General features: G+C 38.6%; 1 protein-coding gene and 1 pseudogene across 1 annotated transcript in view; one reads left to right on the top strand and one right to left on the bottom strand.

Moving 5' to 3' along the window:
* PAK5 (p21 (RAC1) activated kinase 5) overlaps positions 1 to 27,930 on the bottom strand; it is a 296,558-nt gene that overhangs the window by 180,423 nt on the left and 88,205 nt on the right. The gene's annotated exons all lie outside the window — the stretch shown is intronic.
* On the top strand, positions 9,416 to 10,609 carry LOC118011243 (annotated as a pseudogene).

The raw sequence follows: 27,930 nt of genomic DNA, 5'->3' as shown, positions 1-27,930 counted from the left end.
TGCGTGGAAGAAGTCTGCCTTTTCTAAAGCTTCTTAAGCTCTGAGACATGGGAACAACACTTCCTAGGTTAAAATGTATTTTCAAAGATTCACAACATCTTTGTTTACAAAGTTGATAAGGTTTGAACGTACCATCTAACTGCAATCTAGTAAGTTGTTTTGTAAGTTTTGTGAAAACAAGTGAGACATTAAAACTCCCTGCTTTGATCATGTAAGAAAGGTACATTTTTTTAAATTATTTTTTTAATTTTTATTTATTTATTTAACAGAGATAAAGAGAGAGCACAAGTAGGCAGAGCAGCAGACAGAGGGAGAGGGAGAAGCAGGCTCTCCACCGAGCAGGGAGCCCAATGTGGTGCTCAATCCCAGGACCCTGGGATCATGACCTGAGCCGAAGGCAGCACTTCACCGACTGAGCCACCCAGGTGCCCCAAGAAAGGTACATTTTTATATCATCTTTATATCTATTAAAGAATGGAGGAAAAACTAAGAAAAAAATTAAGAGATTGAAGAGGTTGCTGCGTGTGTTCTCCTCTAGGATTTTGATGGATTCCTGTCTCACATTGAGGTCTTTCATCCATTTTGAGTCTATTTTTGTGTGTGGTATAAGGAAATGGTTCAGGTTCATTCTTCTGCATGTGGCTCTCCAATATTCCCAATACCATTTGTTGAAGAGACTGTCTTTTTTCCATTGGACATTCTTTCCTGCTTTGTTGAAGATTAGTTGACCATAGAGTTGAGGGTCCATTTCTGGGCTCTCTATTCTGTTCCATTGATCTATGTGTCTGTTTTTGTACCAGTACCGTACTGTCTTGATGATTACAGCTTTGTAATAGAGCTTAAAGTCCAGAATTGTGATGCCACCAGCTTTGCTTTTCTTTTTCAACATTCCTCTGGTTATTCAGAGTCTTTTCTGGTTCCATACAAATTTTAGGATGATTTGTTCCATTTCTTTGAAAAAAGTGGATGGTATTTTGATAGGGATTACATTAAATGTGTAGATTGCTCTAGGTAGCATAGACATTTTCACAATATTTGTTCTTCCAATCCATGAGCATGAAATGTTTTTCCATTTCTTTGTGTCTTCTTCAATTTCTTTCATCAGTATTCTATAGTTTTCTGAGTACAGACTCTTTGCCTCTTTGGTTAGATTTATTCCCAGTTATCTTATGGTTTTGGGTGCAATTGTAAATGGGATTGACTCCTTAATTTCTCTTTCTTCTGTCTTGTTGTTGGTATATAGAAATGCAACTGATTTCTGTGCATTGATTTATATCCTGCCATTTTACTGAATTCCTGTATGAGTTCTAGCAGTTTTGGGGTGGAGTCTTTTGGAACTTCTTTCTAGAAACATCACCGAAGGCAAGGGAAGCAAGGGCAAAAATGAACTACTGGGACTTCATCAACATAAAAAGCTTTTGCACAGGAAAGGAAACAGTCAACAAAACCGAAAGATGACCCACAGAATGGGAGAAGATATTTGCAAATGACATATCAGATAAAGGGCTAGTATTCAAAATCTATAAAGAACTCATCAAACTCAACACCCAAAGAATAATCCAATCAAGAAATGGACAGAAGACATGAATAGACATTTCTGCAAAGATGACATCCAAATGGCCAACAGACACATGAAAAAGTGCTCCACATCACTCGGCTTCAGGGAAATACAAATCAAAACCTCAATGAGATACCACCTCACACCAGTCAGAATGGCTAAAATTAACAAGTCAGGAAATGACAGATGTTGGCAGGGATGCAGAGAAAGGGGAACCCTCCTACACTGTTGGTGGGAATGCAAGCTGGTGCAGCCACTCTGGAATATAGTATGGAGGTTCTTCAAAAAGTTGAAAATAGAGCTACCCTACAACCCAGCAATTGCACTACAAGATATTTACCCCAAAGATACAAATGTAGTGATCCAGAGGGGCACATGCACCCCAATGTTTATAGCAACAATGTCCACAATAGCCAAACTATGGAAAGAGCCTAGATGTCCATCAACAGATGAATGGATAAAGAAGATGTGGTATATATATACAATGGAATATTATGCAGCCATCAAAAAAATTGAAATCTTGCCATTTGCAATGACCAGGATGGAACTAGAGGGTATTATGCTAAGTGAAATAAGTCAATCAGAGAAAGACAAGTATCATATGATCTCACTGACATGAGGAATTTGAGAAACAAGACAGAGGATCATAGGGGAAGGGAGGGAAAAATGAAACAAGACGAAACCAGAGAGGGAGGCAAGCCATAAGAGACTCTTAATCTCAGGAAACAAACTGAGGGTTGCTGGAGTGGAGGGGGATGGGAGGGATGGGATGGCTGGGGTGATGGACATTGGGGAGGGTATGTACTATGGTGAGCAATATGAATTGTGTATAAGACTGATGAATCATAGACCTGTACCTCTGAAACAAATTATACATTGTTAATTTAAAAAAGTAAAATAAAAAAAAAATTAAAAACAAAAAAGAAAAAAATTAAGAGAATACGAGACAAACAAAACGATAAGTCAACAAAAATCATTCTGACATAGAAGAAGCCTCTGGTACCAAAAAATTTTCAGACCACTCCGAAAGCATTTATTAGAAGGAAAATTGTGAAGAAAAGTAACAGATTGGTTCTTGTTTGATAATTCAATTAATGAAGAGGAGCAAATCATATGAATACTGGAAAATATTGAAATTCTTCCTGATTTGACACAAATGAAGATTATGAAGAGAACTTAAAACCCATCACAGTCACAACAAGGAAGACACTGATGAGTAAGTGGTGATGCAATTCATCAAAGAGTATTTAAGATTAGTCATTGCAAAGCAAACGTCAAATGCACTGGAATCTTAGGCCTCCTGTATTCAAAATATGTGATAAAGATTTTCCAAAATTTGATAATTAAAAAGTTTACATGTCATTACTGATAAGCTGTAAAGCCAAAATAAACTTTTCTAAAGTGTATTTATATAAAATAAATCTCAGTCAGACTTCTTAACAGAAGGGCTGCATTATGTTTCTATTTACACTATAAAAAGATATTCAAAATTTTCTTTCCTTTTTTTTTTAGAGAGAGAGCGAGCACAAGCAGGGGAAAGGGCAGAGGGAGAAGCAGACTCCCCGCTGAGCAGGGAGCCTGATGTGGGACTCCATCCCAGGACCCTGGGATCATGACCTGATAGAAGGCAGACACTTAACCGACTGAGCCACCCAAGCACCCCTTAAAATAATTTTTATATGTATTTATATTTTAAAGATTTTATTTATTTATTTGAGAGAGAGAAAGCATGGGGGGTGGGCAGAGGGAGAGGACAAGCAGACTCCCTGCTAAGCAGGGAGCCCAATGCAGGGTTCAATCCCAGGACCCTAGGATCAAGACCTAAACCAAAGGCAGATGCTTAACCGACTGAGCCACCGAGGCACCCCTCGAAATAATTTTTATATTTAAAGGTAAAGAGATAATCAAAGCATTTTCAGGCAAAATATATATGAGTCAAGGTATCACAGAGGTAGAGTGGGAAGTCTACTAATGGAAATACACTGCTTTTCTGATTTTGTGATGTTTCCATTGTTAGCTTTTTAGCTTTGTAATTTGTTATGGATTATTTCATTCTAAGTATTCACATTCCTACTTAATTTAGTATCCACTGGCACTCCTTCGAAACTCATGGATCTTTAGATTTATGGATCTTGTTTGCTAGGCCGTCGGCTACTTTTCCTTAATATGATTGCTCAAAGTTTAAATTTAAAAAGTTAACGAAAACGTATATACAAAGCATGACTAACAGTTCAATTCAATTAGAAATGTCACAGTTAAAAAGCAGTAGCTTTCACAAACAATGAATCATGGAACACTACATCAAAAACTAATGATGGGGGCGCCTGGGTGGCTCAGTCGTTAAGCGTCTGCCTTCGGCTCAGGTCATGATTCCAGGTCCTGGGATCGAGCCCCGCATCGGGCTCCCTGCTCTGCGGGAAGCCTGCTTCTCCCTCTCCCACTCCCCCTGCTTGTGTTCCCTCTCTCGCTGTGTCTCTCTCTCTGTCAAATGAATAAATAAAATCTTAAAAAAAAAAAAAACTAATGATGTATGGTGATTAACATAATAAATGAATGAATGAATGAATGAATGAATGAATGAATGAATGAATGCAGTAGCTTTGTGTGTGCATGAAACTACATGCAGCAGTTTCACTTCTGGAATTCATCTTCAGCTGAGCGGTGTGTGTCAATAAATTGAAATCCTGATAAGGGTAACTGATTCTAAGTGAAACAAAAATTAATCAAATGCATGACAAAGTGGAGTATAGGAACTTTTATTTCTTTTATGATTTTATTTATTTGACAGAGAGAGACAAGCAAGAGCGGGAACACAAGCAGGGGGAGCAGGGGAGGGAGAAGCAGGCTTCCCGCAGAGCAGGGAGCCTGATGTGGGGCTCGATCCCAGGGTCCTGGGATCATGACCTGAGCTGAAGGCAGATGCTTAATGACTGAGCCACCCAGGTGCCCCAGGAATTTTTTTTAAGCAGAGAAAAATATGAGTAGATCTTTGATTATATGGCTGAAAGGAAAAAAAAGCATAAGGATTTTTGATCATTTGGTTAAGGTGGTCTCTGCCATGTGGTAAAAGGTTACTATTTGTCCCCCTCTGTAGTTAGTAAATACCTTGAGGGGATAGATACTTGGTAACTAGGCAAATATCCTGTTCTCCCCAAACTTCAGCCCATTAACTTTAGCATCCATCAGTGGATTGTGTCTGCAACAATGATTACTATGGTATTTGCCTTATGGTAATGTTCTTTCTTCTCTTTCATTGGAAGTCATTTAATTCCATTTATTTAACTGGAATTCTTCCCTAAAGGAGAACTAACTGTCCCTTCACTCCATGTATATGTATTCAACTATTTATATCTGCATGTAATTAGGGATATATATTTTTTTCTACAGGGTACAATCCAAAAGTCTCATTATATATTTGGTTGCTTAAATTATCCCAGTTTTGTCTAATTGGAACGCTGTCAGTTTGGTCATGTATCCTGTTGACGTGCTCTTGTTCTTTTGAGAGTGTTACCTTACTTTTTGATAACACAAATATTCTGGGAAGTTCTTATATTTTCCCTGCCCCAGGCATGGAATCAATTACTTTTGCAGAGTCCTGGTTCCTTTTATTGGAAAATAGTGTTAAGAAATCAAGATCTGGGTGCTAGGTATGCTCTTTGTTCCTGAGGAGTCATTGACTTTAGGCTCTCTCCATGGACAGAGCTAGGAAATTATGCATGTATACCAACCCATGCATATACACACACCTGCATTTGTGCATACCTCAATCTAATCATGAGAAGCCATCACAGAAATCCAAATTGAGAGACATACTACAAAATAACTGACTAGGATACTTCAAGTGTCAAGTTCATCAAAGGAAGGAATGAACAACTGTCTTAGCTTGGAGGACACAAAAGATGACAACTAAATATAATTTGGGATCTTGGATCGAACAGAAAAAGGATATTAATGGGAAAATTGATGAAATCAAATAAGGTTTGTAGGCTTAGTTTATAGCAGAAGTTGGCAAATTACAGGCCATGAGCCAAATCTGTTCTGCCACCTGCTTCTGTAAATAAAGTTTTATTGGAACACAGATACTCTCATATGTTCACGTAGTCTGTTTTTTCTGCTACAGTGGCAGAGTTAAGTAGTAGTGGCAGATACCTAAAATAATTACTGTCTGGCCCTTTACAGAAAAAGCTTGCTAACTCCTGGCTGATAGCTTTATAACATTTTTAAATTCCTATTTTTGGGAATTGTACAACAGTTATGTAAAATGTTAACATTAGGGATGAAAAGTATACAGAAACTCTCTGTATTATCCTTGCAACCTCTCTGTAGATCTAAAAGTTTAAAATAATTTAAAAGTATTCAAATTAAGTGCTAACATACAAAATTCAGGAAATTTCACAAAAAAATCTGAGTTTTTTGTTTGTTTGTTTTTTAAAGCCAAGACATTTCATAACATTGTCCAACAAAGTAAAATGAAAGTTGGGACCTATGGTTAATGTGTCAGATACTGCTGGTTATTGACTCACTATTGGCTCCCATAACATCAGAACCCTAATTTTGTTTGACACAAGGTGTCAGTTAAAGACTGTATTTCCTCAAATGTAGGGATCCGAAGGGGTATGCGCACCCTGATGTTTATAGCAGCAATGTCCACAATAGCCAAACTGTGGAAAGAGCCAAGATGTCCATCAACAGATGAATGGATAAAGAAGATGTGGTATAGATATACAATGGAATATTATGCAGCCATCAAAAGGAATGAGATCTTGCCATTTGCAACGACCTGGATGGAACTGGAGGGTGTTATGCTGAGTGAAATAAGTCAATCAGAGAAAAACATGTATCATATGACCTCACTGATATGAGGAATTCTTAATCTCAGGAAACAAACTGAGGGTTGCTGGAGTGGTGGGGGGTGGGAGGGATGGGGTGGCTGGGTGATAGACACTGGGGAGAGTACGTGCTGTGGTGAGTGCTGTGAATTGTGCAAGACTGTTGAATCACAGATCTGTACCTCTGAAACAAATAATGCAATATATGTTAAGAAAAAAAAAAAAGAAGATAGCAGGAAGGGAAGAATGAAGGGGGGAATCGGAGGGGGAGACGAACCATGAGAGACTATAGACTCTGAAAAACAAACTGAGGGTTCTGGCGGGGAGGAGCATGGGAGGATGGGTTAGCCTGGTGATGGGTATTAAAGAGGGCACATTCTGCATGGAGCACTGGGTGTTATGCACAAACAATGAATCATGGAACACTACATCAAAAACTAATGATGTAATATATGGTGATTAACATAACAATAATTTTTTTTTAAATAAAATAAAATACACTTAGCCTAGGAAAATGGCATGAGATTTGGAAAAAAAAAAAAAAAAAAAGACTGTATTTCCTAATCTCTATGATAGCCAGGGCTGGGCAATGACATATAAGCACAAGTGCTCCAGTGAGACTTTAAGGAACACTCATTAGAATAGGGCCTGAAGGGCCCTATTTGCCCTTCTTTCTACTGCCTCTTGCCTGGAAAATTAATGTGATGGCTCAAAGTTCAGTAGCTGCACTAGACCATGAGGTGAAAAGAGCAGTCATGGATCCATCTCCACTTCAGGTAGAGCTCAAAGACAGAAGTTTCTGGTAGATTTATTATGGCCTAATTTTTCAAGCATCCTCATATTCAAACCCTTTGCAATATCTCCCATCAAGAAGTAGAACCTGTTTCCCAACTCATTTAACCTGGGCTGGCCTTATGACCTGATTTGATCAAGAGAATGTGGCAGAAGTGTCAGAGAATCAGTTCTGAACCTAGACCTCAACAGGCCCTGAGTGGTTCTACTCTCTCTTAGAAACCTTCCACTGATATGTGAAATATCCTGTGCTAGAGAATAGTGAGAGATCATGTAGGGTGGGACCCATTTGTCCTAGTTGAGGACATTCTAAAACCAGGCCCCCAAATATAGGAGAATACCAAGTCAAGATGAACAGAGCTACTTACTGAACCCAATGTTGACTGCAGATACAGGTGAAACCAAGACTAGAAAATTCTCCCAGTTAATCTGTAGACTTATAAGCAAGAGTACACTCTTGTTTTATGACATTGAGTTTAGGATAGTCTGCTATCTGGTGATAGTGGCCTGATATAAAACCTCCATCTCTGATAACCATGAAGTTACCACTGTGACCTGAGACTTTTTGCCTGAGGTCATTTTTTTTTAAAGTAAATTCTACCCCCAATGCGGGGCTTGAACTCAACGATGCCAAGATCAAGAGTTACATGCTCTATGGACTGAACCAGCCAGGTGCCCCAGTACTTTTATAAGAGAGAAAAGCCACCTTGACTAAACCACTTTTATTTTCAGTCTGTCTTTCCTGCCACCAAATAGAATTCCTAACTGATAGATAAAGGGCATGAGATGTCTACTTTTCTATAATCCCCATGCATCATGTGTCATCCATTTATGTTACCTACCTCCCCTCATGGCACTTGCATGTGTGACTTCTACTCTATAGCCACATTTTTGAAAAAGAGGAAGAAAGAGAATCTTTTGGTCTCACTTTGTACTCTGAGGCTCACTTAATTTAGTGGATATTTTTAAGGGAGCATATTTGAGGATAATTGTATATTTTGCTTCATAAAACTCATACCATACCCAAATCACCTGAGCTGGCAGCCTGTGGCTCAGGATGACAGTGAAAATACCCATGGGAAACAAAAGAAATAACAGAAATGATACTGTTTTAAGAGCATTTAAAACTTACTAAATTCATGCCAGCCTCCCTATGTTGTCAAGTGCTACTGCAGTTCAGTGAAATCCCTTTAGAGAGAAAACACTTCTCTTGGAAAAGAGCAGTATAAATCTACCTTCAAATATTACTACAAAAAAAAATGTGAAAATCCACGCCACCATTCCCTTTAACATATCTACATAGGACTATATATCAAAAGAATTCCAAATTTCAAATGCTAACCACATTGTCCTAATAGTCATAAAAGTGTACATGTAAAATAATTAGCTATGCATAAATCATAGCAGACTTAAAATAATTGTTAACATAGTGATTATTTAAAATATACAAGAAGGGGCGCCTAGGTGGCTCAGCTGTTAAGTGTCTGCCTTTGGCTCAGGTCATGATCTCAGGATCCTGGGATCGAGCCCCACATCAGGTTCCCTGCTCGGCAGGAAGCCTGCGTCTCCCTCTCCCACTCCCCCTGCTTGTGTTCCCTCTCTCGCTTGTCTCTCTCTGTCAAATAAATAAAATCTTTAAAAATAAAAAAATATATGTACAAGAAGTGGGACACCTGGGTGGCTCAGTCAGTTAACTGTCCAACTCAGGTCATGATATCAGGTCCTGGGATCCAGCCCTATGTCAGGCTCCATGCTCAGTGCAGAGTCTGCTGGAGATTGTCTCCCTTCCCATTGCTCATGTTCTGTCTCTCTTGCTTGCTCTCTTTCTAAAATAAATAAATAGGGGCACCGGGGTGGCTCAGTCAGTTAAGTGCCTACCTTTGGCTCAGGTCAAGATTGTGGGGTCCTGAGATAGAGCCCCACATTGGGCTCCCTGCTTGGCAGGGAATTTGCTTTTTCTTCTCCATCTGCCCCTCCCCCCCACACACACACTCATGCACTCTCTAACAAATAATCTTAAAAAAAAAAAAAGCAAATCTTTAAAATATACAAGAAGTGACAATCTATCAATTAAAATACACAAGAGCAACTCCAGTTACCCACGTGGGGCACAGCGTGCACAAATCTTTGTGCTCGGGTAAGGAGGAGCCAGGCTGAGACCCAAGCATGCAATGCGGTAAAAATACTGCTTCGGTGGACGATGTGGTACGAGTTCAGGAGGGCGTTCGTTACAGTGATGCCGAAGCGTGGGAAAAAGGGAGCTGTGGCAGAAGATCGGGAAGAACCCAAGACTGAGCCAGAAGCCATGAAGAGTAAGGTGGGAACAAAGAAAAACGAAAGAGAGGCAGGAGAGGGGCCAGTCCTATATGAGGACCCCCCAGATCAGAAAACCTCGCCCAATGGTTAATCGGCCACCCTCAAGATCTGCTCCTGGAATGTGGATGGGCTTCAGGCCTGGATTAAGAAGAAAGGTTTAGGGGCGCCTGGGTGGCTCAGTCGTTAAGCGTCTGCCTTCAGCTCAGGTCATGATCCCAGGGTCCTGGGATCGAGCCCCGCATCGGGCTCCCTGCTCCGCGGGAAGCCTGCTTCTCCCTCTCCCACTCCCCCTGCTTGTGCTCCCTCTCTCACTGTATCTCTCTGTCAAATAAATAAATAAAATCTTAAAAAAAAAAAGAAGAAAGGTATAGATTGAGTAAAGCAAGAAGCCCCAGATAGCCTCTGCCTCCAAGAGACCAAATGTTCAGAGAACAAACCACCAGCTGAACTTCAAGAGTTACCTGGACTGTCCCACCAGTACTGGTCAGCTCCTTCAGACAAGGAGGGGTACGGGGCGTGGGCCTGCTCTCCGGCCAGTGCCCCCTCCAAGTCTCCTATGGCATTGGTGAGGAGGAACATGATCAGGAAGGCCGAGTGACTGTGGCTGAATCTGTAGCCTATGTACCTAATGCAGGCCGAGGTCTGGTACGCTTGGAGTACTGGCAGCGCTGGGATGAAGCCTTTCGCAAGTTCCTGAAGGGTTTGGCTTCCCGCAAGCCCCTTGTGCTACGTGGGGACTTCCACGTGGCTCATGAAGAAATCGACCTTCGCAACCCCAAGGGAAACAAAAAGAATGCTGGCTTCACTCCACAAGAGCGTCAAGGCTTTGGGGAATTACTATAGGTGGCGCCACTGGCTGACAGTTTCCGGCACCTCTACCCCAACACGGCCTATGCCTAAACCTTTTGGACCTACATGATGAATGCTCGATCCAAAAATGTCGGTTGGCGCCTTGATTACTTTTTGTTGTCTCACTCTCTGTTACCTGCATTGTGTGACAGCAAGATCCGTTCCAAGGCCCTGGGCAGTGGCCACTGTCCTATCACCCTATACTTAGCACTGTGACACCACCCCCAAGTTACTTTAAACCTGGGAAATAAGACCCCCAAGCTAGCTTTAAAACTTAACCTCCCCAAACTTCTTTAAAAACTGCTCTCTAGAGATAACTGCACTGTATTTCCCTTCTAAAAATACGAATCCTTCAACCAGGCTCCTACTGATGCTTTTCTTTAAACCCCCCAATTTTTTTTCTTTTTACATTAAATAAAAGCTACTGATGACTTCCTTTGAACTGTCCACATGAAAATAAAGAGCCATAGTTCCAAAAAAATTAATAAAATAAAATACACAAGAGCAATTAATTATATCACTAATGAAAAGTAGTACAATTTAATCCTTTTATACTTACTATTTTAAAACTAAATGGCAGTTTCTATCAATAAAATCAACAGAAAAAAGATGCTTCAATTTATAACTACTATTCTGCTATGTTTTCAGAAAAAAATTAAGACACACTTCTCTTATGGAAACCTCTACTTTTTAATATAACCTCAGCTACATGAGAAACACAAGAATACCAAGCCCGTGTTTTGAATTTAGGTATTTCATCATTTCATTTTGCATGACAAAAAGAACAAAAAAAGTAAAAACATGGGCATGCTCAAGAGTGCTTTAGGCTCCATAAAGCTCTTAAAATATAAACATAAAAGCTCTTAAAATCTGAAAAAAGTATGCCATGGATGTGTTCCGACATGGTATGCTGAGTCCTTTGGAATGAATATACATGTACATCCACATTAAACTGCAGATACCAACAACCACTGTTAGCCCAAGCAAGTGACAGTCTATTCCATTGAGTTTTTGATTGCTGAATTCCTATTCTTGTCAGCTAGTTTTCTGTGCTAACCTTTATCTGGTGTACAGGAACTCAGCCTCATCCAATGTAAAATGAGATTCATGTATGTCAATGATTGGTAGGAAAAGTTTCTTGAAAACATACCTTAAAAGTCAGAAAAGGGAGAATTCCTGTGCTGCAACATACAGCAAGAAGCAATTCAAACAGCTCCAGGGGACTCTAACATAATGGCAGAGAACTTGGATACCATTTTGCCAAGTTCTATGGCATTCATTTTACCAACAGATTTTGGTAGAACCTGTCTTCTTGGTAAAGAAGCAGGCTCTAAAATAGCACCGTCCAATAGAAATATAATGTGATCTACAAATGTATGTCACAAATGTAACTTTAAATTTCCTAACAGCTGCATTAAAAAGGTAAAAAGAAACAGGTGAAATTAATTTTAATAATGCATTTTATTTAAATATAGTCAAAATATAATTTCAGCATGTATTAATAAATATTTTCACTTATTTTTTTCATAATCAGTCTTTGAAATCCAGTGTGTATTTTATGGTTATCACACATTTCAATTTGGAGTAGCCACATTTCAAGTTCTCAGTAGTCACTGGGGTTAGTGGCTCCCATAGTGGGCACTGCAAGTCTAGAGTGACTTGTTTTGATATGTGACTTATTTTGATCATTTAAAAATCTAAGCAGTGACACTAACTAGAGAAGAATGACATTTCAAATACAATGGGTAAATGAATTTTCCAAGAAAAAGTTGGTAGAAATTATACTAGCAATACAAAAGTTGACACCAACTAGCTGGATTTTTATTTTATTTATTTATTTATTTTTTAAGATTTTATTTACCTATTCAGTAGAGACAGAGAGAGAGAGAGAGAGAGAGGCAGAGGGAGAAGCAGGCTCCCAATGAGCAGGGAGCCCAATGCAGGACTCGATCCCAGGACCCTGGGATCATGACCTGTGCCGAAGGCAGACACTTAACCATCTGAGCCACCCAGACGCCCTTTATTTTAGTTTTTAAATACACCAATTTTAAAGCAGATTCTTTGCAGATAGAGAAATGATTGGGTCATTAAAGTATGCCAAAATAAAACCCATTCAACTTTAGTGAAACACCCCAAGCAAATAATGAAACATGCTTATTTATATTCTGCAACATGGATAATAAAACATAATATAGGGAGCCTGAAGTGAATATACAATGTCAAAACTAATAGCACCATCTTATAATCACAGCCTCCAATCCAATTATTAGTCTTTAGATCAGAATTTATCTACACTAAAAATAGACATCAAAATATTTTTTCCAGAGTCAGATTAGTTAATTAAAATAATATATACATCCAGTAGGTCAAATATAAGGTTTAGAGGTCTGGTTGCATGTCAAAAAGCCATAAAACCTCCAGGCAAAAATAACTGCTCTGTAGAAACTGAAAAGCCTTTCTAAAAGTTTTTTAAGTAACAGTATTTATTATTTTTTTAAAGGTATTTATTTTTAAACAGCTTAGTACTCTAATATCAATGAAACACTGCAAGCCTCAAGGCTATCAAATTACCTGATAAGTCATAACACTGTATACTTCTCAGGGTAGATTTTAATTTGCATTCCATGATGTGAAATAATTGGCATCCAATATAAATGGCAAACGTTATACATTTAATAAAACTTTCCTTATCTACTATTCATGTGTTCACTGTAGAAAAATTGGAAAAACATATAAAAGCACAAAAGAGAAAAAAAAATCACTCAGAATCCCAGCTCCTAACACACTGCTGACATTTTAATCTATATTCCTCCATGCTTATACTAGTATAATTATTACTGCCAGGTCTTTGTGATATAATAAACTCATGTGGGCTCTCTTATAGATCTGATTTTCTCAACAGATCTGATAATCCCACTTGGCACATATATACCCACACACTTCCCTTCTCCTACACAGCTGTCTAATCAAAGGTTGAACAGAATCCAGGGGCACTCTGATCTGGGGTTGATCTGTCAATGTCTTTTGTCCTTTTTCTCCCACTCCATCCCCCCCAACCATCCCCCCAACACCCATACAGTAAGACCTCAGTCTAAACACACTTTCTTCCAGTTAGCTCAAAGCTTTGTAGTGGTCTCTTAAGAAGAGATGGTGCTTCATAGAAACAACGACTACCAGTCTACTTATTTACAACCTTAAAACAGAATTATTAGGAAAAGACACTATCTTCTCTTTCTTACTAACAACATTGGTACTGGCTAATAAACGTAACCTTTTGGTCATATTTCAGTGGGCTTTATTTTGTGCCTGAAAGAATCTACTTTCTCAGACAAATCTCTAGATTCAACAATAAACATCTGTCAAGTGCTTAAAAGGGCAGACATTGTGTTTAGGACCAGACAGTGAATTGTAGATAAAGCAGACATGATCTTTTGGCCTCACAGAAGTAATATTTTAGTAGAGAAGATAGTCTGCAATCAAGTCAACAGATAAATACATAATTACATACTGGGATCAATGCTACAAAGGTAATGGACATGGATGTTGAGATAGAGAACACAACATTGCCTATCTTAGTTTCTGACACAATGACCTGTTTGAAAGACTAGCAAGAACTCAGGAAGTTTCCCCCACCTATTTCACCAACACTGACCTTCTGCTCAGAAGAATACCACTGTGCTAAAGAGACCCCACATTGGTTGTAACAATTTTTTAGTCAATTACCAAGGTAAAGTCATTTAGGAAGCTTCTATTAGACTTTGTGTTATAATAGGGGAGGGCCTCCCTTTAACACAACTGTGGGCACCCTGCCTATGAAGTTGATCTCAAAACTTTGCAATATGACACCTTTTTTTGTATTAGAGAGGATGGAAACCTGGAGAAATTTTTGGATCTTTGTTGCGCAAAAGCACTATCCTGACTATGTGTATATACAAAAGAAGGCCTACAGTGTTGATGGGATAAGGCAGAGAGCTAGTTTGTCCTCCATGGAAGAGTAAAAGGAATTTGGAAGAAGTGAGTAGGCAACTGGATAAATCAGTGAGAATAGGGGAGAAGTGGGGAGACAAACAGAGACATAAAGACTAATAGAGAATGAGGGTGGGAGACAGGAGGGACAATAAGAGAAAAACAGAGAGAGATACAAAGAGAAAGAAAAGGGAGAGAGACATAAGACAGGAATGCATGCACACACACACACAAACACACACAGAAACATACATAGAAAGCAGAAACCCCAAGACAAGATCTAACAAAGTTGAGGCCAATAATGCAAGCACACAGTCCCTGAGAATTCCTCTGTGGCTGAGAATGTCTGATGTGTCTAAAATATTAAAAACTAACTTTAAAGTTCTCTCTCATTGTCTGCTATAATTTCTGTTAATCTTTAGTAAAGTCTGCTAGCCATACTCCCCCTAGGATTAGAAGTGTTTTGAGGAATGAAGAAAGAATAGAGGTAATCATAGTGGGGCAAGCAAGCTGGTGAGAGAAGATGCTATAGGATCCAAGAGCCAAGGAAGAATGAATAGGAGAAACAGTCTTCCCTGTGGGCTGCCTTGGGAGTGCTGAGTGAACTGCCATTCCTCAAAATTATTCTTGAGACAAGTATATGCAATATATAATACTATATAAAAGAAAAAGAATTGATATTTATTGGGTACCTGTTACCTCTGTGCTTTATAGATACAATCTCATTCTTCAAAACAACCCTACCAATTGGTTCTACACACTTTGATTTTTTACACATCAGAAAACCAAGAGTAAGTTTCCAGGCTGGGGAGTTGAGAGGGGGAATTCAAGAGAGGACCAGCAGACTTCCTGAGCTGTGAAACCAGACAGACCAAAGCAGCTAGAGTTTTCAGCAGGAAATACCAGAAATGAGAGAGCACAAGGGAAGGAGAGGGGAGGGATAGGGAAAAACTATACATCATAGATTCAAAAACGTCAATAAAACCCAAACACAAAAAAATGTGAAGAAAACCACACCAAGACACATCACACTTATACTGCTCAAACACAGTGATAAAGAGAAAATCTTAGCAGAAGCCAGTGGAAAAAAAGACATTTATGTACAGAAAAACTAAGATAAGGATGACATAATTCTCATCAGAAACTATGTGAACAAGATAACAGTGGAATAAATTCTTTAAAGTACTGAAAGAAAAAATGTCAATCTAGAATCTCTATCTAAAAAAAAATATGTTACACAATTAAAAGTGAAATAAAGATATTCTGAGAAACCCCCTTCCCCCCACAAAAAAAAAAAAATCCCTGGGACAACATGGGATAAAGAAATAGCAGGAGACATCAGACTTACACTTAACCATATCAATAACCACATTAAATGTAAATAGTCTATATATTGTATTAAAAGGCAGAGATGTCAGATTGGATAAAAAAGAAAGATCCAACTATATGCTGCCCACAAAAAACACATTTTATAGATCAACAAATGTAAAGAATAGAAACAGATATGCTAAAGCTAATCAAAAGAAAGCTAGAGTGCTGTATTAATATCACAAAAAGTAGATTTCAGAGCAAAGAATATTACCAAGATTAAAATTGGTCATATTGTAACAATAAAAGGGAAAATTCATCAAGACCTAACAATACTGAATGTTTATACATCTAAAAACAGTTTCAAAATACATGAAGCAAAAGTTGATAGAACTGCAAGGAGAAATACACAAATCTATAATTATTGTTAGATACTCAATGCTAACTTCATAAAGGCATCTCAGTAAGGCTTGAACAACACTAACAACCAATTTGACCTAATTAACATTTATAGAACACTTCAACAACAGCAGAATAAACATTCTTGACAAAACCATAGAACACTTATCAAGATATAGTATATTCTGGGCCATAAAATTAGCTTCAATTAGTTTAAAAGGATTCAGTACAAAGTATGACTCATACAAAAAAGATTCATACCAAGTATGCTAACTGACTATAATGGAATTAGAAAACAACAACAGAAAAATCTATGGAAAATTCCCAAGTATTTGGAGACTAAATAATACAATTCGAAATAAACCACAAGTCAAAGAAGAAATCAGAAGAGAAATGAGAAAGTATTCAGAAGTAAATAAAATTATACATATAAAGTTATATATATATATACATATATATATATAATTGTGGTATATAAGATAAAAACTTGTGGGATACCACTATAATAGTACCTAAGGGACGTTATATAGCACTAAATTACAAAAGAACATAAGGGGCACCTGGATGGCTCAGTTGGTTAAGCAGCTGCCTTTGGCTCGGGTCCTAGGATGGAGCCCTGCATGGGGCTCTCTGCTCAGCGGGGAGTCTGCTTCACCCTCTCCCTCTGCTGCTCTCTATGTCAAATAAATAAACAAAGTCTTAAAAAATATACATAAGAAAGTTCAAATTGATGACCTCAGCTTTTCCACCTTAACAAAGTAGGTAAAGAAAATTAAACCCAAAATAGAAGAAAACCCAAAATAGAAAAAAGTAAATAATAAAAATTACTGTAGAAGTCAATATATAAAAAGCATAAAAACAATGGAAAAAAATCGATGAAATATAAATCTGGTACTTAAGAAGATTGATAAAACTGATAGCAAGACTGATCAGGAAAAAGAGAGATAAATTCTAATAAAAAATTTAGCAGATGAATCTAACACTATATAAAATAGATAATACATCATGACCATATAGGATTTATTTCAGAAAAGCAAGGTCGGTTTACGTTTGAAAAATTAATGTAGGGGTGCCTGGGTGTCTCAGTCATTAAGCGTCTGCCTTCAGCTCAGGTCATGAACCCAGAGTCCTGGGATCTATCCCCGCATCAGGCTCCCTGCTCCTCCTTCTCCCACTCCCCCTGCTTATGTTTCCTTTCTCACTGTGTCTCTGTCAAATAAATAAACTAAAAAAAATATTAAAAAAAAAAGAAAAATTAATGCAATTCATATTTTTTTCAAAGATTTATTTTCAGAGAGAGAGAGAGTGCATGAGTGGGAGGAGGGGCAGAGGGAGAGACTCTTTCAAGCAGACTCCCCACTGAGAGAGGAGCCCCTGGACAGGGAGGCTCAATCCCACAATCCATGAGATCATGACCTGAGCTGAAACCAAGAGTTGGACTGAACTACCAAGGCACCTCTGTAATTCATATATTAACAAGCCAAAAGATTCTATTCTCGATAGATGTATAAAAATCATTAACAAAATCCAACATCCATTCCTGATAAAAAAAAATCTCAGCAAACTTGAAATACAAGGGAATTACCTCACTTGATAAAGTGCATTTATGAAAAACATAGAACTAATATCATATTTAATAGTAAGAGGACTGTTTTTTTTCCCTAAGGTGATGAACAAGATGAGAACGTCTACTCTTACCACATCTATTTAACATTGTTCTGGAGAGTCTAGTTAAGGTAATAAGGCAAGAAAACAAAATAAAAGACAGCAATATTGAGAAGTAAGAAGTAAACCATCTTTATTCATAAAAATGGTCTGCTGGAATCTACAGAAAAGCTATAGAATATACATTAATTTATCAAAATTGAAGAATACCAGACCAATATATTAAAATATATTGTATTTCTAATATACTAGCAACAAATAGTAGAAAACAAAATTTTTAAATGCCATTTAAAAGAGCATTAAAAACTATGAAATACTTAAGGATAAATGTGATAAACTACATTGTAAGCTATAGAAGATTACTGAGAAAAATTAAAGACCTAAACAAATGGAGAAATATATCTTGCTCTTAAGTCTCAAATCCTAATATTTTAAGCAATCAGTTCTCCCCAATTTGCACTATAAAATGACAATCAGAATCCCAGGAGGCTTTCTTTTTAATAGAAAATGACAAATTGATTCTAAAATTCATATTGAAGTTCAAACTTAGGATAGCTGAAACAAGGTTGAAAAACAACAGAGGAGTAAGTAATCAATGTAATGCAGTGTTGAAGACAAACAGATCAATGGACAGAACAGAGTCCAGAAATAGAACCACAGATATATGGACTACCGATTTTCAGCAAAGATGGAAAGGCAATGCAGTAGAGAAAGCATTTTCAACAAATGTGATTGCAACAGTTACATATCCATTTGCAAAAACATGAACTTCAGTCACACTTATTACCATATAAAAAGATAACTCAGAATGGAACATAGACCTAAATAAAACCTAAAACTAGAAAACTTATAGAAGAAAACACAGGTGATAATCTTAGTGGTCATGGGTAAGCAGAGATTTCTTAGAACACTAAAGGCATGAGTCATAAAAGAATTTTGAAAAATTAAATTTCATCAAAATTAAGTACCTTTATTCTTCAAAGGACACTGTTAAGAGAATGAAAAGACAAGCCAAAGACTGAGAAACCTATTTTAAAATCATAAATCTGATAAAAGGCTTGTATTGAGAATATACAAAGAACCCTCAAACACAATAGTAATCTTAAAAAACCAATCAATCCAATTAAAAAATAGGCAAAAGACTTGAGCAGACTTGATGAATATACTGTATACTGATAAGCAGTCACATGAAAATATGTTCCATAGCATTAGTCATTAGGAAAATATAAAAACACCATGTGGTACCACTACATTCCCGCTAGAATTGCTATAATTAAAAAGATTAATCATACCAAGTCTTGGTAAGGATGTGGAAAAACTGGCAGTCTCACACATTCCTCAGTGTATGTAAAATGTTGTAAACACTTTGGAAAACATTTGGCAATTTCTTGAAATGATAAACATGTGTCCACTATTATGTTCCAGCCATTTCATGTTTAGGTATTTACTCAAGAGAAATCAAAGCATATGTCCATACAAAGGCTGGTCCATGTATGTTCATAGCAGCTTTATTGGTGGTAACCAAAAAAACCAAAACCAAAACAAAACAAAAACAAATAAACACTCCCCCTTACCCCGACCACTACCAACACAACCTAGAAACAACCTAAATGTCCATCAGTAGGTGAATGTATAAACCACCTGTGGTATATACATACTCTAAACTACTGTCTAACAATAAAATGGAATAAACTCTTGATACATGCTACAACATGGATGAATCTCAGAATAATGATGAAAGGAGCCAGACCAAAAAAGTGTACACACCACATGATTCCATTTATATAAATCTCTAGGAAATAAAATCTAATACATGGTGACAGCACTAAGATTTGTGGTTGCCTGGGGACAGAGGTGCGGGTAGATAGGGAGGGAAATGAGACTGAAAAAGGCCACAAGAAAACTTTTGGGGTGATGGAAATGTTCACTGCTTTGATTATGTTGATGGTTTCATGGTTACATACATATGTCAACACATATCAAATTGAGAGCTTTAAGTAGGGGCATTTATTTGCATGTCAGTTATACCTCAATAAAGCTGTTGTTTTTTTTTTTAAGATTTTATTTGAGAGAGAGAATGTGCATATGAGTGGGGGTTGGGGGCAGAGGGAGAAGCAGAGGCAGAGGGAGAAGCAGAGGGAGTATTTTAAATACTCCTTTAAAAAAAAAAAAAAGAGCTTTGGGGCACCTGGGTGGTTCAGTCGGTTAAGTGTCTGCCTTCGGCTCAGGTCAGGGTCCCAGGGTCAGCGGGGAGCCTGCTTCTACCTCTCCCTCTGCCTGCCCCTCCCCCTGCTGTGCTCTCTTGCTCTCTCTCTCTCTCTCTGACAAATAAATAAATAAAATCTTTAAAAAAAAAAAAGGAGTATTTAGTTCCTCAGCTGTACTAGCCATATACATAAGCTCGATAACCTTATAAAGTTAACAGCTACTGTATTGTCAGTACAGATACAAAACATTCCCATCAGTCAGAAACCCAACAATAACAGACTGCCTTGCAAATTATTTTAAATGTTGCTATATTTTGTGCCAGAGGTAAGTTACAAGATCATGTGGAATTACTCAAAGCTCAAACCCTGGCATGATTCCCAGTTTAGTCCAATTAACATATTATGTTAATGTCCATACAGTAAATGATGCAGATAAAAAAAAATTAATCTCTTCCTGGGGCACCTGGGTGGCTCAGTCGGTTAAGGGATGGACTCTTGACCTCAGCTCAGGTCTTGATCTCAGGGTCGTGAGTTCAAGCGTTGCACTGAGTACCACACTGGGCTCCAACTCTGGGCATGGAACCTACCTAAAAAAAAAAGTAATCTGTCCCTATGTATTTGATATAATTCAAAAGAAATATATAACGTTCCTAAGAAATCAGGTTAAATCTGAAATACAGTTAAGAATATAAAAAGCAAGTATATTTCCTTGCCTTTGGATTGTACAAGGAACAAGCCCCTCAAGAACAAATATGTGAAATGATGTGCTATATTTATGTTAAGAACATCACCACAGAGGAAAGATTAACTGTATTTAAATGAAAAAAGAACGGATATGATGTACCTTATGTAATTACAACGAACCCTTGAACAGCTCATGTTGACTGATAACAGGTGAATAACACATTTTGTATGCTATATGTAATATAAACTACAGTCTTAAAGTAAGCTAGAGAAAAGAAAATAAGGAATAGAAAATATATTTACAGTACTGTATTTATCAAAAAATCTGCATATGTGGGGCACCTGTGGCCCAGTCAGTTGGGTGGCTGGCGCTTGATTTAGGCTCAGGTCGTGATCTTGGGGTCTTAGGATTGAGCCCCACACCTGGCTCCACACTTGGTGGGGAGTCTGCGTGGGGATTCTCTCCTCCCTTCTGCCACTCCCCCTGTTTGGGCACGCACTCGTGCTCTCGCGCGTGTGCTCGCTCTCTCAAGTGAGTGAATAAATTTTTAAGAATTTATTTATTTATTTGACAGGGACACAGCGAGAGAGGGAACACAAGCAGGGGGGGTGGGAGAGGGAGAAGCAGGCTTCCCGCAGAGCAGGGAGCCCGATGCGGGGCTCGATCCCAGGACCCTTAGATCATGACCTGAGCCCAACCAAGGCAGACGCTTAACGACTGAGCCACCCAGGCTAAATCTTTAAAAAAATCTGCATATAGGTGGAGCTACACAATTAGAACTTTTGTTGTTTAAGGGTCAACTCTATTAGTAAATTTGAACAGAATAATGTTTACATGGTCACAGATATGATACCAGAGCAACCATGCAGTTGTATAAAGAGGTAGAAGCCATTATTCCTTTTCTTTGTCATTACGCCAAACTGGTACCTTCTTCAGTTCATAATCTTCAAGGACAAAATTTTTGTTTCTCTGAACTAAAATATGATAACCTTAAATGTATTATACAATGGATAAACATGTTTTGGGAAAAAAAAATTTAAGTAAAACATTCCCATCAAAGCAAAAAGTTCTATTAGACAGCACTTTTCTCAGTCCTGTATCTTAGTTAAGGAGGGATACATTTTCAAAAGCATACAGAGATTACTGCCCCCCCATAAATGCCTCAGGCACTTTAGCCAGTATTTGCAATATTCTGTAATATATGCAAAGTCCTTCAAATATACCACACTGAAAAATTCCTCTTCCCCAAGTTGGATCAAAAAAAGGTCCTTTTTTTTTTTTTTTTTTTTAATCACAGCTTGCAACCATTTTCGAAATGCTCATTGACTTCTCTACTTGGCAACAGTCATACAAAGAACCAAATACTCCAGCTGCATAAAATGATCTCCATATTTGACCTTTCCCATGTTACAGAGATAAAAGGCAACTTGCATGCATTTGGAACACAATTCATGCATGTGATACAGCAGTAAATTGCAATTGCTAAAACTTCTAAAACCACCCTTAGTATTTTATGCAAGTTGAATTTCAAATCGCCAGAAATTCAGAAACACATGAACTAAATTACCTGCTCAAGAGAGTGCTCTTTTTAATTTATCCTACCCTGTCTCTTGATTTTTAAAGTCTTTTCCCAGAACTAAGTGACATCAGTTTCTAATATGAACCTGCACCTCTGCCTCAACTTATCAGAGGGCAGACTGAGACTGAATAATCATTCTCTTTTGAGTAATCAAGTTCCCATGCCTCATTTGAGAAAATCTCAGAGTGACTGATAGAAGGGAAGGATCTTCTGTCTTCAGAGAAGCCCGGTTAGAAGAAAATGCTCAAGATAGAAGCGTATCTTGCCACCACGATTCTCAATCTGGAATCAGTGAAGATAGAAATGAAAACCAAAAGGCCTGACCACACTTGGGCATTTAGCCACAAGTACAGGTCCAAGCTGCTGAAGCAGGGACAGTATTTTTGTCTCGCTTTGGCTCAGTTCAGTATCTCACGCCAACCAGAAGCTCTATTTGGCCATTTGTGCATGCTTCATATTTTTAAAGGGAAAAATAATTATTAAGAACTCTGGCACAGGGCAATTTCCAAACATGGAGTCTACAGGAAAAAGAAATTATCAGTGTTCTTTGGTGGTAAAAATGTTGGAACTACCACTGGACGTTATCAGTGAACACCTCAATTAAGAGTTAATCCTGTGGCAGAGATTAGGGGAGTGTTGGCAGAGAATGAGGCCATAGCACAACTGGGGAATGAGAAGGAAGCCTGGCAGCAAACCCAAGACCCTGAACACCTGGGGGCTTATTTGGGGTGAGGGGCACGTCTAAGACAAGTTGAGATTCTCTGGAAATGAAGTGAAAGGCATTAGTGTGGGGGTGGGGCAAAAGGCCTGGCTTTATCCTGTTTCTATTTCTAAACTGTCAGCTGACTGGGATTGAGAGATGTAATAATACCCCCATTAGACAGTAATTCCCCTTCTTGTACCCATACCTTTTGCCATTTAACTTTGGAGTTGCTCCCAAAAAGGTGAGGTATATTTCTTTATCCAGGTGACCTGCTTTGTCCAACAGAGTAACAGTTTACTACTCCAAGGCTAGGTCCTGGGAGACCTTGCCTGGGCGAGCCTGCCAGAAGATGAGACAGATGTAGCAGGGCCGAGCCGCCCCACTCTTCCTAGCTGAGGCACACCTAGATCAACCAACAGCCAGCCAAGATCATCAGAGCTGCAGAGCTCACCTGTGGCTCATCCAAGCCCCATGAGCAATAAACATTTACTGTACTATGCCACTGAGGTTGTGTGTTTGTTATGAGGCATTACTGTGGTAGTAGAAAACCAACCTTTCTAACCCCCACACATTCTGAAATGCTTGAAAACGAGAGTTTAACTACACGGCCTCTCAGATCCCATACAGCTCAGATTTCTGCCACTGAACCAACAGAGGTCTTGGGCTCACCTGTCAGAACCTTTTTCTTGTCACTTTAGACCTACCCTATTACATACCATACTGCCAAACTACCAGCAATTGGCCTCTAGTCAACCTTATTCAGGCAAGGTCCCCTCCCAGATAACCATCACTTACGTTCACACTGCCTGCAAAATTGAAAGGCAGAAGTGACAAATGTCTGGCTCCATGAGGCCCAGGAAGCCTCCAATAGAGCTGATAGGGAACAGAGGAAGAAAGAAGGAAAGATGGTTGACAATACCATACCCTATAGAATTGTTCACACTCCTTTAGATCACCTGTGAGTACACCACTTTCTTTCTCCCCACCCAACATCACTCAACTGTTATCCACAAGGCCCCTGAAGGAATGGGTATGTCCATCACAGTTAACAGTAAGAATTTTGGATTAAGTTCCTGCAGGAATGTGTTCCAGCCTCCATTCTGTTAAGAATGACATGACTCTGGGCAAGTTGCTTGACCTCTCTTAGCTTCCATTTACTCATCTATAAATCAAAGATTAATACTTGCCCAGACTACTTCAGAGGACTATTCCAGGATAAAATGTGCTAACATTTATAAAAATGCTTTTAAAACCCTAAGGTGCTCTACAAAATGTCACACTCTATCATGAGCAGTTGCTAAGGACAAAGGTCTTTGTTAGAGGAATTATAAGGCAACTAGTTAAAACCTGGGGGGTCTCTTGAGGTGTTGCATAGAATCTCTGAGACCCACTTTTTCAAGCAACACTAAGTAGGATCCCAATGATCCAGCAGAGAAAAACATCCTCTCTCTTTCCTCTACTGAAAGTGAGAATTCGAAAACTGTCAAGCCGAACACTGAAAGTAGCTACTCAGAGATCTTACCCTTTTGTCCTTACTTTAAATCCCACCTTAACAAGATATGAAGAGAAGCTGGAGACCAACAGTGGTCTTATGATGAGCAGGTCATCCTAAGGCAGAGAGCAAGCAAAGCTGAATAAAGCAACGCGGTCTCCAACCCTCACCACCCAAGGGCATTCAGATACCACACAGAGTTGACCTTCTTAGAAAAGATTCTGATAATGATTTCCTCCCCACACATTACTGTGAACCTGTTCACAGCAAGAAAACCAACAGACAGATGGCAGTGTAAATATCAGGTGCCAAGTATACACTGTTTCTTCCATGCAAAAGCCAAGATGAAAGTGAAAGAGAATCATCTTACTTTTATTATTGTCTCCATAACAAAGGTTAACTGAAACTAAAGTAGATCTGCCTATACATAAAAATAGGAGCTCCATTATTTCATCCAAGTCATTCTCTCATTTATCAGATGGAAGTAGGAAGTTTGTTTTTAATCTCAGACAATAAAGGCATCTAAATATCCCATAAATAAATTACACACACTGATGATCATTCTCTTAGCTAAAGTCCCTGAGGCATCCTGAGTATAAGCAAATATACCAAATTCTGTTCAAACAGCAGACGTGATGCCCACAACCCCTGCTTTCACACAGTTCCCGTTCATTCCTGCTGTGTGCATTATACTCCTGGTGCAGACAACACCTACACCAGCGAAGTCATTTCAGGATGCACCCAAGAAAATAGTTTTCTGGATTTATTTATATACTTGGTCTCCAAATAGTAAGGTTTCAAAAGTGAATATTCTCTGCATCTAAGCCATAATTCATGGGTGGGAAAAAAGAGAATTCACTGTGGGTTCATCACTTCTCCCTCTTTCTCTCCCTCCCTGGATGTTCCTCCCACCCCTTACTCTAGGAAGTGTTGACCTTGACAAAACCAGAACTTCTTATAAACACTGTGCTGGATTTACTAGCAGGAAGATAACCCAGACATTCTTATCTAAGGTTTTAACAGGTCGTTTCTGGTCTGTCTTGATTGCTTCAAAAAATTAACCCAGAATTTTTGGATTTATGGGATACAGCCTTCTGGGGAATGGACATTGGTTACATAGGTAGAGCGTTTATATGACTAATCAAGTATAAAAAACTGAGAAGCCCTAACTCTAAATGGCTTTGCCTGAACTAACTTGTAACTTTTAGGCCATATTATCAGTTACTCCTAAACCAAAATGTATCCCAGTGCATAAAAATAGTTTTAGGAAACTGCGTCAGAGGTTCCAGACCCCTTTGAAGACAAACATTGGGATGCTGAGATTGTGCTTATGGTTTGCTCATATTCTTCATTAATTATTAGTAACACTTGATGTTGGATAAGATCCATGATCCTTTGTGGAACAACATGCTAGACACAGTGTCTATTCTTTAATAGACACCTTAAAGGGGAATGTCCTAATTCCCTGAAGTCTGCAGAAGACTGAGAAAGGATCGGATGTGATTAAGTTCAGGGTTTTACGAAGGGGAGATCATCCTGAACTAGCCATTGTGTTGGGGGAGGGGGGAAGGTGCAGAGGAAAAGGAAGACACAGAGGAGAAGGCGATGTGAAGAGAGAGATTTGAAGACTGGAGTGATGTGGGCATAAGTCAAAGAGTGCTGGCCGCCACCAGAAGCTGGAAGAGGCAAGGAACAGATCCTCAGGAGGGATACCTCAATTTCAGCCCACTGATCTTGATTTCAGACTTCTGGCCTTCTAACCTGTGAGAGAACAGATTTCTACTGTTTCCAGTCAATAAGTTTGTGGTAACTGGTTACAGCAGGCACAGGAAGCTAATAATACATACCCTAAAAATGTCCTACAACAGTTCATTAAATAGAAAAACCCGAGAAAGCAATATGACTTATTCTAGAACAAGTAATTTCTGTTTTTAGCTCACTCAACTGGCAACACTGGCCTGCGCTTCAAGGTCCTATGGTAAGACCTAGACCATGCAGGTGCTAGACCATGTAGGCTCACTACCAGCAAGGGCTTTTCTGATTACACTGGCATCCCCTGTATATGCCCCCTTCATGGGCATTCCTAATACGGCTAATGAATGGATAAAAAAAAAATTAACAAATTAAGAGTTTGAGGAAAAAAAATCATCAAGTTCATGCTGGGTGACCAGATGGACAGCTAGAAGTGGATTATGGATTGAACAGAAAACTGGCAGACCATTCTGACTACCTCCCTGATGACAAGCAACATCCTGGCAGAACTCTTTTGCTTTATGAGGGCCGGGTGGTGGGATCACAGTCCCGAATGATGTTCCATACAAGCTCAAAGTTATCTCTGTTGTGACTGAGGCCTGCCTTGATCTTGCCTTTGGGTTCAGCGGTTGGCACACCCACAGCACTCAGCATTGGTTCTCATTTTCTTTCCATGTCACCCGAATATCAAGTTTTGCTGTTCATGTTTGTGATTTAAGCAAAATCAGCTCATTCTGGCTAGGGTGTGAGGCCTCTTGGGGAATGTACAATTTATTTGCCTATGATGTGAGCTATTGAAGAAGTTCAAACAGCAGGTGAATGGGGGTAGAGAGGAAATTCCCAACCAGAGGAAGTTTTGTTCCTCTCAAGTCAGGTTTTCAGAGAACATCCCTCAGTACTTGATTTGAAATGAAGTCATCCCCTAGTCAAAAGTAAGCAGAACACACATTACACAAAGCTAACTATAGGTAAAATTAATTATCTGACACTTGGGGTTATTCATTCTTTTTCTTCTTTCAATTTCAGAGATTAATTGAAAGCTATCAGTACCCAGTTATTTCTTTTTAAACTGCCATTTTAGTAAATTGCCATTGCCTTAGTCAAAGGCTTAAAATGGTGCATTTATGTCATTTTTCACTGTGAGTGACACTACATCAAAAAGCAATTTTCACTTTTAATACATAAAATACATTAGACATCTCACATGCTTATTAGAAGATGGACCACAACATTGGTGACTCAGTTTCTTTGTGAGATGAAATATCCCATGAGAAGAAAACCACCTTTTACAGCTGTTAAATTTAGCTGACACTAGATGGTCAATTTAATATCTATAACTCATTTTGGCTAATGGACTACAAAACAATCAACCTAATATAGTAGTACAGTTAATGTAATATCCTGGGTGCCTCCGATGATTTTCACCCATTAATTTTAGACTCCTATACAGTGCTTTTTCTATAGCCACAAGGTATGCAGGAATCTCCTTCTGAGATACAGGCTCTGGCTTATAGGTCTGGGGGAGGGCCCAATAACTTGCATTTTACCAAACTCCAGGGGACACCAATGCTGCTCCCCAGATTCCACCTTGAATAATAAGGCTTTAAATGAATAAAGGACAGAAAAGTGAGTTAACACTGCTGAAATCCTCAAAATATGAAAAGAAAAATAAGAGAAAAAGGAAGTGTTCATGTAAAAACAAGAAAAAACATATTGTGAGTCTAATTTAATGGATTATATTCTTTTCTCACTAATTGTTGCCCCAGAACCACCACCCCCCCAGAGACATGAGTGATGAAAAGAATGTCTGCATCAAATAAGCAAGGTTTT

Source organism: Mirounga leonina, unplaced genomic scaffold, assembly GCF_011800145.1.
Source record: "Mirounga leonina isolate KUSES-001 unplaced genomic scaffold, KU_Mleo_1.0 Mir_150, whole genome shotgun sequence".
Lineage (NCBI taxonomy): Eukaryota > Metazoa > Chordata > Mammalia > Carnivora > Phocidae > Mirounga > Mirounga leonina.
Note: the sequence above shows the minus strand (reverse complement) of the source record. Positions and strands in the feature narration are given on the sequence as shown.